Genomic DNA, 15,605 nt, shown 5'->3' on the forward strand with positions numbered 1-15,605 from the left:
AGTCAGTGTGTCTGTTTGCACAACAGGAAAAGCATCCTGGCTCCCCCACAGCGGCAGCAACAAGGACTCTGAACAGCAGAAGCCTCTGCTTTTATTGTCCCACCTGCAAGAAGGCAAATGCATGAATCTGGAGTGTTATGAATTGTATCTGGTAAATGCACCCCTCAGGGGATTTATGATTTTAGTTCTGGTGTCAAGGTGAACAATTACATATTTTAAGCAAGGAGTTGATATAGTTAGAATTTTTGATGACTGCGATAATAAAACCAGGCATGTTAAATGGGGTTCATTGAATATAGCTCTGGCTAAGTGGGAAGTGTGAAATATACAATGGAGTTCTGCTAGGTATCACTTAGGATATGCAGACTATGAATAGGCAATGCTCATAAGACAGCAAGAATGCACACAGCTTTCCCTGTAAGCTTCACGTCAGGGTCCCAGTATTGAAGGACAAAAGAGCTCAGATTTTTGTGGATAGATGTCAGAATACCTTTATGATTCTTCATGTGGCAAATTGGGAACATCAGTTAAATGCCAGCCTTTAAGCAAATTCTTTAACTACTTTTTTTTTCTCTACGTTATTCAAGATATTATGAATAATAGTTTCTACTATTATTTTATTATTTTATAAATAATCTGCCGCCCCTACCCTGAAAATGCCTGGGGTATGGGAAGTAGAGTACCCCCAGAGTGAGCTTACCATGAGCCAGTGATAAGAATGTGAGAGAAAGAAAAACCGAACAGGCGTGCTGATGAGTGTTGGGAAATAAGAAATAGTGGTGATAAAGGGGAAGTTCCATGCTGGGTAGGATTAGTGGAATTCCATGCTGATTAAAGGTAGGGTCAGTATTAAGAGATGTTGTATGTAAGTTCATGAGTTTGACATGATTCTTAAAAACTGGCATCATGTTTCATAGGCAGAAGGCAAGAGATTTCTTGAATGAGGAAGAAGAACTGAACAAGTCATGGGATGATTTAGAGCAACAATAAGCAACTTAGTCTGTGCGAGTGCAAGGCTTCCAAGGCAGCGGGGGGTGGGGGGTGGGTAGGGGCAGTGTGGACAGTAGAACGGATTTGGGTGGCACAAAATTCACTACAGATATTCTGGAAAACATTTGAAGAAATCATATAATTCCCAAGTATGAAGCTTCTGTGCCAATGACTCAGAAGTGCATAGTTGAAAAGGAAGCTTTAGCAGCTGTGTGAAGAGTAGATACAGGTGAAGTCATTATCCGTGAAAGGAAACACGCAGATGAAGGAAGAGGAATCCCTTCTGTTCAGCTATCGTTATATTTTAAATTATTACTGTTTCACTTATTTCTCTCTCTTGTCCTTACATATACATCGAGACAGGAAATTCCGTACACTTTTACATTTTCTTCATTAACATTCTTCAAATTTTCAACCTGTACAGAACATCTCTCCGTGCTCTGTATTGTGTATTATTTCTATCTTTGACAATTCAATATAGATAACCTTTTGTTTAAGATCTTATCATTTTGATCTGCCTTCCAAAGTAGTATTAAAACATATTTTGAAAGAGGTGAGCCATAAGGATGAATAGTAAATCAATGAAGGGGTGGAGGATTGACACTTGTAAGTGGGAGGTGACAGAATATTGGAGTTCGAATATAGATAGAAGGAATAAGTAGTAAGTAATAAAAACAAAGACCCACATTAAGATTTTATTGGCTTCAGAACAAAAACTACAAAAAAGAGAATATCCATTTAAAATGTATTAAATTCTATATATAGCCCTTTTTATTATTTACTCTAACAAACAATCTGCTATTATTTTTTGCCCAAAGGCCTTCACACCTTTGAGGTGTTATGTGCCAATGAAGCATTTCTTTCAGCATGGAAATGTTTGGGTAGTAACTCAGAATCAGAAGGAAGTGTGGGTCCACCTGTGTGTCTCTCATTGGAAAACCACCAAGTGAGCAAGGAAAGAAGTTGTGTGACTGGCTTGCTCTTGTTTTTGTTTGTCTGCTCTTGGTTTTCACATGAAATAAGCAGCGTGTCACAACTTACTCCAACCAGGACAAGTCACTCTTGCCTCGCTGCTGGGTGGCATTGTATCACTAATTTTATACTTTTTGTTGCAGAGTTATGAATGTGCCAAGGAATCATTATTTTTCCACTGGAACTCACTGAGTGTGAGTTTCAATGCCAACATTAACATTATAATAATAACTGTGATCAACGCAATGACAGTAAACACAGAATAACAACCTTAGAAAAGAGAAATACCTTATCACACACTCTTCTAAATATTGCACCCTGCTGATCTGTTAATCCTCTCCCCAGAGCAGGGATATCAATACAGTTCTTGTGTTAATGATAAGGAAAATCCTATTTAGTGGAGGCTGAGTAATTTATTTAAATTTGCAGAGTTAACCAGGAATGGAGTCTGAATTGGAATTCGAGCATGCTGATCACTGGCTGGACTTACCTAGGGAGTGAACTAGTCCTTAGTTCTACAAATAAAACCCTTTTCTGACTTTTTCCTTTACTTCCAGCTATCTAGCTATTTGTTCACTCCATGGGTTAGAAGTAAGGAGATTTCAGAAAGAAAGCAAGAAAGAAGGGCAGGAAGGAGAGAGTGAGGGAGGCAGGAAGGAGAGGGAAAAGGTGAGCTCTGGCCCTACTCTCACGTTCCAGATTCATATCCCAGCCTTACAAGAACACCTGGTTCATATTTTTAACAAATACTTTATGAGTCAACAGCAGAGGTAAAATCTGCTGGTAGGTCTCTTTATAATTCCCATTAAGGCTATATCCTAAATGAACATCTGTTGTGCAATCTTGTGAAATTAGCATAGAAATTGGAATTTTTCTCAGTGAAATCATGTCCTTCTCATACTGATTTGAATGTTGCACCACTGGAAATTTTATCAGTATTTCTTGGAAGAAGAAATGGTGGGAATTATCTTGTGCAGCTAGAAACTATGCTATCATGTCCATTACTCCAACAAACAGAATCACAGCATTTTGTCTTGGCGCTGAAACCTACTAAATGTTGGGGAATACAGATCGTGAAGATGAGGAAGGAAATACAGAAATATATATACTACTTTCCTTACAGCTGCAGAAAAGCAGATGCTATTCTACATAATCTAAACTTTCTTGCAAATAACAATTTCTAATAAAAGAGCTTTGTAGGACCCCTAGGCTCTGGAAACTGTGGAATGGTATTTAATCCCTGAGATCTGTGTCATTAATTCGAATGATTTATTTAATTATGTATTGTCTATAATAATATGTAGATTGACAGCTCTGCGTTCTCCGGTATATGCATGTTCTGGGCTTTCTTATTGAAGCATAGGAGTATTATTGTCATTTCCTTCTTTTCCGACATGCAGTGAGATGACAGGTTTCTTGTTTAAACAAGGAGCTTGAGAGTGTTGACCTTTTTAAGTGAAACTATCAATAACATTAGATTAGGAATTCTAAATATTTACAAAATATCCAGTGATATAGTAGAAGAATTTCTTATCTAACATCACAGTAAAGCAATAAATTATTCTGGCTACATTTCTGAAAACTTGCGCATAATCTAAGTGGCAGGACCTTCTCTTGAATAAAACACAGAACAAAAACGTTGGGAGCAGGGGGTTGGTGTCCACAGTCCTTGATGAAGAGGCTTGTGTCGGCACGATTTTTGACGTTCAAAAGGCAAGCATATCTGGGCTTTGCACCTTTGTGAATGTGAGATCATGAAATGATTATTTCTGACAGGCTCTCCAGTGAGGGCAGACAGCTTGACAGATACATAGAAATTTCACTATAGCGCGAGCAAGTTCTGTGGAATAAGTGGTGCCATTTTTGGTTTTGTGTTAAAAGGAGAGCTGTGGAAACTGGATTGCTATAATGAGCTCAATTATATTAAGCATTAAATATGCTGTTAAAATTAGTGTATGTTTGAAATCCTTTTTAGTATGGGTTTTATGATGTACAATTGTCCTCTATTTCATCACATATGTATAAAAACGTATTTTTTTATTGAGGTAACATTGGTTTACACTGTAAGTGGTTTAGGGATATAGGTTCACAGCTCGTGAAATCACATCTTTTAAAAAGAATGAAAATACAGAATCTCTGCCTGAGCTGCCTTTAGTTCATTTCTATTTCTAGTGATAAACAGCCCCCCTCACCTCACGCTGAAGAAATTATGAATCGTCCACATAGGATAGGTCATCGTAAAATCATGACTATGCACGTATTTTTTGTCGTTTCTGGAAAAGTGATCTTCACCTTGTACTAAATTTTGCCAGTGGTCCTGAAAAATTGCAAGTGACATAGGAAAATGTCTCTCATAATAAATATTTTTATTGAAAAGTGTGCTGTAAATATAAATCTAGCACTACTGTTTTCACACATGCCACCAATTACTGGCCTCTGTGTGTGTGTGTTACAAAAATGCAATTCTTGAATTTATTCTTCACTAAATAAGTCTTATCTAAATAAGGTTAAAAGAATTCTCCAAACCACACTATTTTCTTAGCAAACATACGCATCCCACAAACACAACCCCAGAAGACAATCAAATTGTAGAAGCCACATCTTTTACAGAGAATGAAAGTTTGAATGTCTTTTCAGTTTATTACTTTTGGCTTTGGAAAGTTTAAGATAACAAACAAAGAATCACTCTTTCAAAGCTTTATTAATCCCAAAATGTCCATTATAATCACATCATTGTCAGTGACCCACTAGCCAGAAAACACTTTCAATTCTGCCAATAAGCATTAAATTGCATTGATGGTACATGTGAAACCCTATAAAATCATTGATAATTCAATGTTTCTCTACCTACCACATACCACCTTCCTAGGTTGAAATCTCTCCATCTCTCTCTGTCCTCTCACTGCTGTTGTGATGGTTTCAACCCCACCACTTCTGCCCTGGACACTGGACACTGTCAACCCTAAAGATCTCTGTTCTCTTGTAAATTATTTCTCTCTACAAATGATGATGCTGCAGTTCCTTCAAGACCACGGCTCAAGAGCACTATCATGGTCTAGGGGGTTATTGGTCTTGCTAACTAAACCGACTGCCCTGGATTGCTTCAACCCCAAGTCCCTGGACTCTTCCCTCTATCTTCACCTTCATCTCCAGAACTGCTGCCTCATTAATTACTGTTCCTGGGTGCCTCACACCCTCACTCCAGCTCAGCAGTGTCTGCTGCCTCCTGTTCTCCAGTTCCTGTCTTAGCGAGCGCCGCATGAGCTTGACGACTGTCCCTTTCATCAGTCTTCCCCCAGTGATGATAATTGATGGGAGTGACAGCTTAAAAACAAACATTTCACCATTAAAGCCCCTGACACTCAATAGGCAGTCAGCAAACAGTAATGTATTGAATGAATGCTTTCATTTCCAACACAGACTTTTAAGGAAAGTCTAGGAATATTTTCAGGTATTTTTAAAACCCCCTAAGAATCTCGTCCCCCCTCCCTCTCCCTCTCTCTCTCTCTCTCACATACACACACACACACACGTGCGCGCACGCACACACACACACACAGATATTCTTCAATCCAGTCATTAAACAAATATGCATTGATCATTTACTATGAGACAAACTCTTCTCTGACCACGGAATACAGATTTGAATGTGATGTGTCCTTCCTTCGTGAAATTTATATTTTATTGGGGTTGGGGGGGTGTTTGAGGAAATATCTTGGATCTTTTTACATCATGGTTCCATATTGACTCCCAGCTACTTGGAGTGTCTTTTCTTTCTCTGTGTATATATATATATATATATATATATATATATATATATATAGAGATGTTTTAGGTCTTTATTTAGAAGTTTGGTGATTTTTCTGTGATTTGAAATATGCCAAGAGAACTCAATTCTGTGTTAATGCTTGCTTTTTGATTGAATTAACATTGTTATATAACTTTCAGGTTAGCATCAGCCACAACAGCACATGTGTGGGGAGACAGCATTGAACTGGTTATGCATATGTCTAAGATGAGAGAGAAGATGAATAAAATTATCAAATCCCTTGTCTAGAAATTTCTTGTAGTGAAATTCTAGTACTTTGAATTGTAATCATAATCATCCCGATCTTATCTATTGACAGAGTTTGATCTTTTAGTTATATAATTCACATGACTAAACATTTCTGCTCCTAGTCTCTCTCTCTCTCTCTCTCTCTCTCTCTCTTTCTCCCCATACAAGAACTGAGGTGTAGGCCAGAGAAAAGGATTCACCAGGGAAAAAGTGGGGGCCAAACAGGCTGAGCTACTGAAATACACTGCTGAGGGGAGCAGCAGGGAGAGAGGAGAGGTCTGCTGTGCCATGTGGGTTGTTCCCTGGCCGGGGATAGAGCTCAGGCCCTACACCACCAGGGAGCCCCTCTATTTTAGTCTTGATAGCCTCTAAAGCCATTTTTTAAAAAATATTTCAGGATGTATGTTATTTAGGGTTTGTGATTGCTTATAAACTGATAATTTAAAAGGTGAATGTGGACTTTTCTAATGCTTCTCTAATTTTTGTGAATATATGACTAAATTAAAAATATAAGAATATGACAAATAAATTAAAATTGTGCATAGTTGTATTGAAGTGACAACAGAATGGAAATCCAGTTGCATTTTCACTGAATTTATATTCAAGCTCTAGAGAATCTGGTCAATATTACAATATAAGCTTTGTGAGAATTGACTTGATTCTATTATTGTACATTTTAAATTTCCATTTCCACTATTGTATATCAAGCCAGCTCACAAAGTTACATTTCAAGTCAATACAAAATTGTAGGATTAATTAGCTAATTTATATCTCCATAAAAGCAAACTTCTCTGAATTTTGCAATAATTTGCTTTTATTTCAATATGAGGTTATTTCACTGCCTAATTCAATATTTTATGGTGTCAGGGTACATAGGATATTATCCGATACCCTCTTGGCTCTTCTAGGTGGGCAAATAGTGAAGTAAGTCTAGAGCTGAGTCCTGCCTTCTCCAAGGAAAGAGACCAGGCGGTGGGGCTTCCCAGCACAGTTCCTCTCCTTCGTCCACTGACTGTCTCTTCCCAAAAGGACAAGCTCCACCGAACCTTCAGAGTCCCTCTAATCAAAGAAAACTCTTCCTGCAAAGATATTTTTGGGTGAAAATTTTGACCCTTCAATAGGGAGATAGCTAGAAACTAGAAGCATCTTACCCTGATCAACAAATTCTTCCTCCAGGAGGCAGGTCCCTCTGGCTTGCGCACATAGGCCACTTCCATTGCTGTTCAAATGCTGCAATGGCTGGACCTGAATTTAAAGACAAGGGGATTAATCTCCAAGTATTTGAAGTTTGAGGGTTTCTTTTTTTTTTTTTATTTTCAAGCTGAGTGAGTTTTAGTATCCTTGGGAATGAAATGCTTTTGAGAGAGATTTTTATATCACTATTCTTTAAAAATTTTGTAGCTTTCAGGCAACCATTTTAAAGATATTTTGTTCAAATAATGGATTTGTTTCACTCTCAGGTAAGTCATCCTGCAACCCCTGCTCTGCAGCTTGTGAGCGCTGCAGCTGAGGTTAATTAATTAGCAGTATTAGAGCCTGGATTAATACCTGGGCCTGATTCACAAATCATTAGCTTGAAAATATGTAAGTTGCCTAGTAAATTTATTTTTTTAAACTTCATGCCATACTAGAGGAATCATACTTTTATTCTTTCATTTTTGCAGGGACATCTGGAAGCTACGAGACAGAAAGAAGAGGTTTCTCTGTGGCTTCACAGCAGCCAGCCTGCCCCAGTTGGACTCACTGGAAGCTGATTCCAGTTGCTGTCAAGGTATTTTTCTATGTATGGTTTGTTTTTAGGAAATAAAAATTAAAATTCTGTATAACTGGAAAGCAAACACATGTTCAAATAGGGGTGGCATTTTGTGCTGAAAAGTGCTGGAATCATGGGGTTCCGGCCACCTGAACAGGGACAGCAGGAACTGAGGGTCAGGGGTCCCCACTTCTGCTCCTGCCTTGGCTCTGCTGCCCTCCTTGGGGGCGCTCCCCACTCGGGCTCTTATGGAGGCTGCGGTGTTGTAGCAGTGGTTAGTCCTGCTCTCCTGAGAGACCCTGTCCGTGCAGCATCCACCCTGGCCTTGTGCTTGGCCTTGGCTGTCCCGCCCCAGGCCTGGCTGCTTGCTGGGGTTTGCTGGTAATGGGGTGGTTGGTTTTCGTTAGCTTGGGTGCTCATGTTTTGAGATCTTTCTCTCATCCACTCCTTTTCCCTGTTTGATGTTGTTCCTTTCACCCCAACTGTGCCTGGCTCCTTCTGCGCCTCCTTTCTGGTCCCCATCAGAAGGTGCCCTGGACTTGTGTCAAGTTTTCGGGCCTCAGTGGCCTGCTTTGAGCCAACCCCGTTGGGCTGGGCCTTTACCCACGAAGGGACGGGCAGCATCGGGTGCTTCCCTGGGAGGCGATGTCCTTCCCTCCTCTCTGTGCACACACTATCCGAGAAGGTGCTTTCTCATAAGAGGATGCTTTGTCTTTATGACACTGATGGCAGAACCTGTTTAGAGCATGCAGGTTTGGGGGTCCTGGGGTGCCCCTCAGCCTGCCCACTGACATCTCTGTTCCCTTTGAACCTCTCAGGGACTAAAAGTTTTGGGCACCCTCAGGTTTGATTACTTGGCTGTTGTGCACACGGGTGGGTGTGAGCCCTTAGGGCAGGCACTAGAGCTTCCCCCTTGAGTCTGGGGTCCCTGGGTCCTCCCCAGCTTTGCCTGTAGCAGTCAGAGTGTATCATGTCTGAAGCATTTTGGAAGATTTGTCTTGTAACCTCAGAGAATGACATACACACTTCCCAAGCAAGTCTGTGAGCTGGCCGTGGCATGCTGACATGTTTTTTTTTTAGGATAACAAATCCTACAAGTCGGGAGGTCTGGATTTTTTTAAGGTGAGACTTGAGGGAGATTTCTTTGCACAGTGGGAACGCAGAACACCTACTCAGCAAAGACCATCACCATGAGGTTTTTGCTGTTAAGAAATATCAAAACACAGGATGTTTCCTGAAAAAGGAAAAATTGCAAAATGAAGACTTAATCATTGTGTGTTGAACAGGAAAACCCATTGCAAGGTGTACTCAGTGCTGTTTGGGGTCAAACACCACAAATCGATAATCCAGGAGAGGGTCGGCAAGCGTTTCTCGCAGGGTCAGAGAGTAAGGAGTTTAGCCTTCAGTGCCACATTAGTTCTGAAAAACTTCAAAAAACCTGATATTAAAATATGTAGAAGCTAAATATTTACTCTATTTATGGCATCTGTGCAGGAAGGTGTAAGTTTGAAAGCCTTAGCAATTCCGGAATTGAAACTTTTCCGTTGAGGAGACCACATTTGCATTTTCTGTTCCAGGGATGGAGGGCTGGTTCATAGCTGACTACTTAACTGGCTAAGAAAACTCGAAAAGCTGATCTCTCTTTCTCTGTCTCTCTGTTGGTGTTGATGTATGGAAATCGGGGGAAAATGGAAAGTCACTAAGATAATAATTTCTTGAGAAAACAAAATCCTAGAAAAAAAGTAGACATGCTCAGGTGAGTCCGACATTCGGTACCTTTTTTTTTTTTTTAATCAAATGCTGATTCAATGGAAGAGAACTTGGGGAAACTCACAAACCTGAACAGAAACTGCTTTGAGAGATTGAGGAATCAAACAGAATTTATGTGAGGGCTTTAGGCTTGAGTGTGTGATCCCTGGCAGTCGAGGGCTCACTCCTCAAAAGCATCAGACAGACCCCAACGTGCCAGACACCCACCTTGCAAGGGCCGGGAGGTCTATCGCCATCGCTACAGGATGCGGATTCTCTCCTGGAGAGCAGTGAGGGCTCAGGGGCCAGGACAAGCTTCTGTCCTGGCTGAGTGCTCCCTTGTTCCATAATGCAAGGCGGGGTCAAGCCCTAACCATCTGCCCCTTCCTAACCAGCGAAGCGCCCCCTTTGAAGACCTGGGACAATTTAATTTGCAGGGTCCCCTTTGGCTCGCTTGCTCCAGGACACAGCGCATTATCTCTAAGATCTGAAGAGAACAAAGTCCAGGGAAGGATGTGTCACCTTCCTAAGCTGTTGCAAGAAATCACCAGAAAGTTGGTGGCTGAGATCTGCACAACTTTTCCCAGTCCTAGAGGCCAGTCGGGGTCGGCGTCCTTGGGCTGCAATAAAGGTGTGGGCAGAGCCAAGCGGCCTTCAGAGGTGCCAGGGAAGCTCCTGGGCTGGCTTCCTCCAGTTTGTAGTGGCCGCCCAGGCTGTGGCCACGGCCCCCTGAGCCTAGGGTCCCATCAGTGACCAATTCTGGTACCCCCGGCTTCAGCACAGGCTAAACCAGAACAGTCCTGATGAGTTCGCTGTGCCTGAGATGTTTACTGACAAACTGCAAAATATTCTGTTCTGCAGAGATCTCTACAGGCCAGCAATGAAGAATGAGTTTAGGTGAATAACACAGAGATGGAGCTGGGGCTCTCCCTTGGCCAGTGTGTGACGTGGGCTATTATCTTCAATATGAAGGGGCTGGTGGGAGCCAGATGACTGCAGCACTGGCATCGCAGATTTGGTGCCAGAAAAATTGAACATATACTATATTTTTAAAAATAAGAAAGTGCAAATTAAAAAAACTAGCAACAACAAATGTTGGCGAGGTGTGGAGAAAAAGGAACTCTCCTGCAGTTGGTGGGAGTGCAAACTGGTCCAACCACTATGGAGAGCTGTGTGGAGATTTCTTGACCTACTAAACATAGAGCTTCCATATGATCCAGCAATTCCACTCCTAGGTATTTACCCAAAGGACACAGAAACATCGATTCCAAAGAACACCTGAACCCCTATGTTTATAGCAGCACTTTTACAATAGCTAAGCTTGGGAAACAGCCCAAATTGCCCAAAAAATAGATGACTGGATCAAGAAGATGTGGTCCATATAACACCATGGAATATTACTCAGCATTCAAAAAAGATAAACACTGCAAATTTGCAGCAACATGGTTGGAGCTGAGGGATCATGCTCAGCGAAATAAGGCCAGAAAGAAAAAGAAAAATACCGGATGGTCTCACTCATAGCAGGAATCAGAAAATTAAATAAGGACAGGAAATGAATAACTATAAGAAGTGAAAATCAAATCACAAAAAACTATGAACCAGAGATACTTTCTGGGGGTGGGGGCAGGAGGGGAGGATTGGGGTCACTGGGGGGTTGCAATTGTGGTGAATATAAAAATAAAATTTATTATAAAAAAATAATTCTGCAGGTAAAAATAAATAAAATAAGAAAGTGCAAAGTGTGCTTTCTCTTTTGTTTATTTATTTCTTTTATTTTATTGTGTGAGAAAGTATAGAGTGTCTTGAAAATTCTCTGTGTTTCAGGGGTGCATCAATCTAGTATTTAAATGCAGAGCTGTTAAGTGTGGCCACACCTGGCTCACCCAGCACCTGAAGCCCTGCAGGGAGGTCCATGCTGGCAACCAGCCCTCCCTGGCATCCCTCTCCTCCTTCCCCAGCAAGGAGGGTGTGGACCCAACCACATCCATTTATTATTCAACTGGGGGTTGCAGGCGCAGATTTCTACTATCAGAAATGACATATTTTCTTCTTTGTATGTCTGGTAAAATGCACAATTTAATAAAAATATCAGGATATCTGCTAAAACTCATATTTTCCTCTTATCATTAATAGCTCTAATTAATAAATGAGTAGCCTTTTTAAAAAAAAAAATCTTTCCATAGAAAGAACAATTGTTCAGGGTTTAATGTGGCAGGAAAAAAACGTACAATCAGTTCTGCGTGACCCTTGTTCTCCACTCATGGAATCGGCAGTGGACTGTGGAAAGAATAAAACCCATAAGCCTCCCTGGGAGCCACCTGCATTGGAGACTCTTCAGAGAAGGAATCATTAATTCCGGATTGCCTCTTTCAATTTATGTTTCCATCAGGAAGACATAGGGTTATATTCTCTCATAAAGCAATTTACATAATGATTCAGACTAAAGTTTCCAGGCTAAATTTTGGGGCACCCAGATAATCAGAAAAAAGTTCTACAGGGATTAAGTAGGTGCCTGAACAGCTAAGTCACTGATGACATCAGGGAATTCAAAATTATAATAAGGGAGCCACTCTCACCCATGTGGGCCTCCCACTTCATACAAGTTTGAAAATCCACACTAAGTCCTGGAAAGTAATTGACTTTTTAATGCGGCAGCATGCTAGAAGTGAGCGAAGTTTTAAAAGTCTTTTACCTAAATTGCTATTCCTTTAGAAATGTAAGGACAAATTGCATGTCTAAATTTTGTATTTTACAATTTATTTTTTTTTTTAGTCAACAGTGGCTCTAGTCTGTGAAGTCTGATTTTCTGATTTCTGTCAAAAACTGTCCTTTATTTCTGGAATGTGCATGAGTAGGGACAGGAACTTACTGCAATACGATCATTTGATACCAGAATTGTCAGAATTCTCATCCTCCATCATAGCAACCTTTATAAACTACATACAGAAAACAATGTTTACCTAAACTAAGGAGAAGAAGAGAAATAATAAAAAACAAGGTAGAATCAATATGAAATTTAAAAAGGAAAACGACTTAAAAATTCACTTTTATGTTGCCAGCAGTTTGAATCAGCTCAGGCCCCTGGAGCAGCCATTTCAACCAGGCCACTGTCTTGAGCTTCTGCGTTCATCTTTGCATCCATTATTTAGCAAAAATCCTGCTAAATCTGTGTAGCAAGAATCCCTGCCCTCTACATCTAGGTACCTGATCAAGTTTCCAATTCTCCGCACCTGGCCTTTGATCGCCTCTCTGTCACCCCTCACTGCCCCCCATGCCCATGTGGTGACTGACATTGAGGGGAGTCGCTCCTGAGATGCCTTCCCCTATAGCAAATGTCCCGAACAAATGGTCCTGTGTTACTGCTCTAATACCATCATCGGAATATGATTTTGCTTTGATGAAGCCAGTGAGGAGAACATGGGGTGTTTCCAACTTCAAAGAAAGGACCCATATGGTGGGGGTCTTTTTTAAAAAAGCTGCCTGTTGTATTGTTAAAATCTGTATCTAGTCAGAGAAAGTTGCTTCACTAAAGCAAAATAGGAGAGAAACTTGGAAATAAAATCTAGGTGTTAAAAGCAATTTTAACCAAACTTGGTGGTATGCCTTAGAAGTTGTTGAAACCAAGAAAAAAAAAAGTGAAGGCATAATTCTTCTAGAATAGTGTTTCTCAAATAATGGACAAAGACATCTGGATCAGAGTCACCTGGAATAGTCATTTAGAAGAAAAATTGCAGGACTCCATGGTGGTGAACTCACTTGGAATGTCTGAGAACATTTCTTTTGTACCTGGACTGGGAAACTTTTTCAAGGGCCAACACATGACTTATCTAAATAAATGCTCCACTAATCTATGACTACTACTCTAACACAGATGTTGTTAGGGAAAGGATGTCCTAAAGCTAATTCCATACCAGGCTTTGTGGACTCCACCCCCACCCCAGGTCAAAGCCAAAGACACTGGGAACTCCAAATCCCATCACCACCAAAGGAAGGTAGCTGGGACCTGAGGGTGGGGTAAAGCAGTCAGGTTGGTATAAAGCCAGACACGTGAGCTTTGGAGGTTCCCCATTTTGGCTCTCCGCCTCCCGCAGCATCCCACCAGCTCTGAGAGTGCTTTTTGGGTTTCCAGGTCGGCGGATCAGGTAGGACGCATTAAAGACTTATTTTCCCTATTTTCTGCCTGAGTTGTACATTTTCCTTATTTCCTTTTCCCTTATAAATAAACCTTTTATTAACCTTTTGTGTGTGCCTGTAGTGGAGTATTAATAAGTCCTTATTAATAAGCGCGCAGGTGAGGAACCACAGCCAGGCAACCCGTTCGATATCCGGGCTGCCCTATAACAAGGTGACCTTGAAATAAGGACTTTTGTAAAGAATTGCATGTTTGACTGACAACACTGATTAATTCATATACCAATTATTCAGCTTTTTATTTCACATTTTGTAGAGGCATTTTTAAATTTATTTATTTGTTTGTCTGTTTGTTTGTTTGTTTTGTTTATACATGCACTTGGTACAGTCAGAAGCACGGGAGGGTGAAGAATTCACCAGAGCCAGGGCGGGGAGCAGAGCAGGCAGAAGGACCAAGTACATTGCTGAGGGAGCAGCGGGCGGCAGGAGAGGTCTGTGCCCCATGTGGGACCCTTCTCTGGTGGCCGGGGAGCAGCCGGGATCGAACCGCGCGCAGAGGCGCGGCAGCTTCGCAACCCAGCGCTCAACCGCTGCGCCACCGGGGAGGCCCTTTTTTATTTCACATTTTGTATATAAGAACAGATTTTTTTTTAAAGATTTATTTATTTTATTTGTTTGTTTGTTTTGTTTATTGTTTTATACAAGCACAGGGTACAGGTCAGAAGCACCGGAGGGTGAGAGAATTCACCAGAGCCAGGGCGGGGAGCAGAGCAGCAAAAAGACCGAGGTACACTGCTGAGGGGAGCAGCGGGCGCCAGGAGAGGTCTGCACGCCATGTGGGACCCTCCTCCCGGTGGCCGAGCATCGGGGATTGACCAGTGCTGCAGAGGCTGCAAGCAGCTTCGCAACCCAGCGCTCAACCGCTGCGCCACCGGGGAGGCCCGTAAGTACAGAATTTAAGTGGAATTTCCTGTTAGTCTGATAGAATGATTATTCCTTCATCCTGATATTTCTTTGCTCTTTCGTGTCCTCTTTTTCTATATTAACTATCTAGTCAACATCCTTGCACTAATAATAGCAGTTTAAGGCATTTAGGTTTCAAGGCAGTAACTGTAATTATATTACTTTTCCTATAAATAGATAGAAATTGAGCTTTTATGATGAAAATGAACCCCAGTGATTGAATATTTATGAATTGGAATCTTTTTGGAAGAGAGTATGACAGCATTGGAAACATGCAATTACCAGAAATTACATACAGTGATTAAAATGTTAATTAATGACAGTTTCTTTTATTAGCATAAACAAAATCATACTACATATTGGAAAAAGTAAATTCTCTTATAATTTTTAAAACTCAGATTTATTCAATCACTGAAGAAAATTCACATTCAGATCAAATATGTCATCAAGTAGAAGAATCTGCTTTAATTTCTTCCAGGCATGAAGTAACATGAACTTACCATCTACAGCTCATCCATCAGACTTCCCTAAACACACATGCTCAGTTTCGATCATTTAAGCCTCCTGAAAAGTTGACTTGGTATTTTTTGACATTGAAAAAAAAAACACCTTGCAGTAATTCAATGGCAACATACAATCCCACTGTAGGGTAGTCTAAGAATTTACATGAAAATCAATCTCCAGGCTAGAAAATATTTTGTTCTCTCTAGCCAATTGTACTAACTCGATATAACTCCCTCTTCATGTGCATCGTTCCTTTTGAGTAATGTTTGCCTCTGTTGTCCACTCAATCACAATTGAAGGTTTCATCTGACTTTTGCCACTCAAGGTTTTATGTCCAGCAGCAGGGATTTTGAGAGTTGAGAGCAGAGGCTTCATTATTCTGAGGTGTCCTCATTAAGATAGAATCATTTTGATAAGCCTTATAAAACTCAACCTGCTATGATCACATCTGTTTTAAAAAAAGCTCTGGTTTACTGGTGACTATAA

Source organism: Talpa occidentalis, unplaced genomic scaffold, assembly GCF_014898055.3.
Source record: "Talpa occidentalis isolate TD23 unplaced genomic scaffold, MPIMG_talOcc4v2.1 talOcc4.2, whole genome shotgun sequence".
NCBI classification, from domain to species: Eukaryota; Metazoa; Chordata; class Mammalia; order Eulipotyphla; family Talpidae; genus Talpa; species Talpa occidentalis.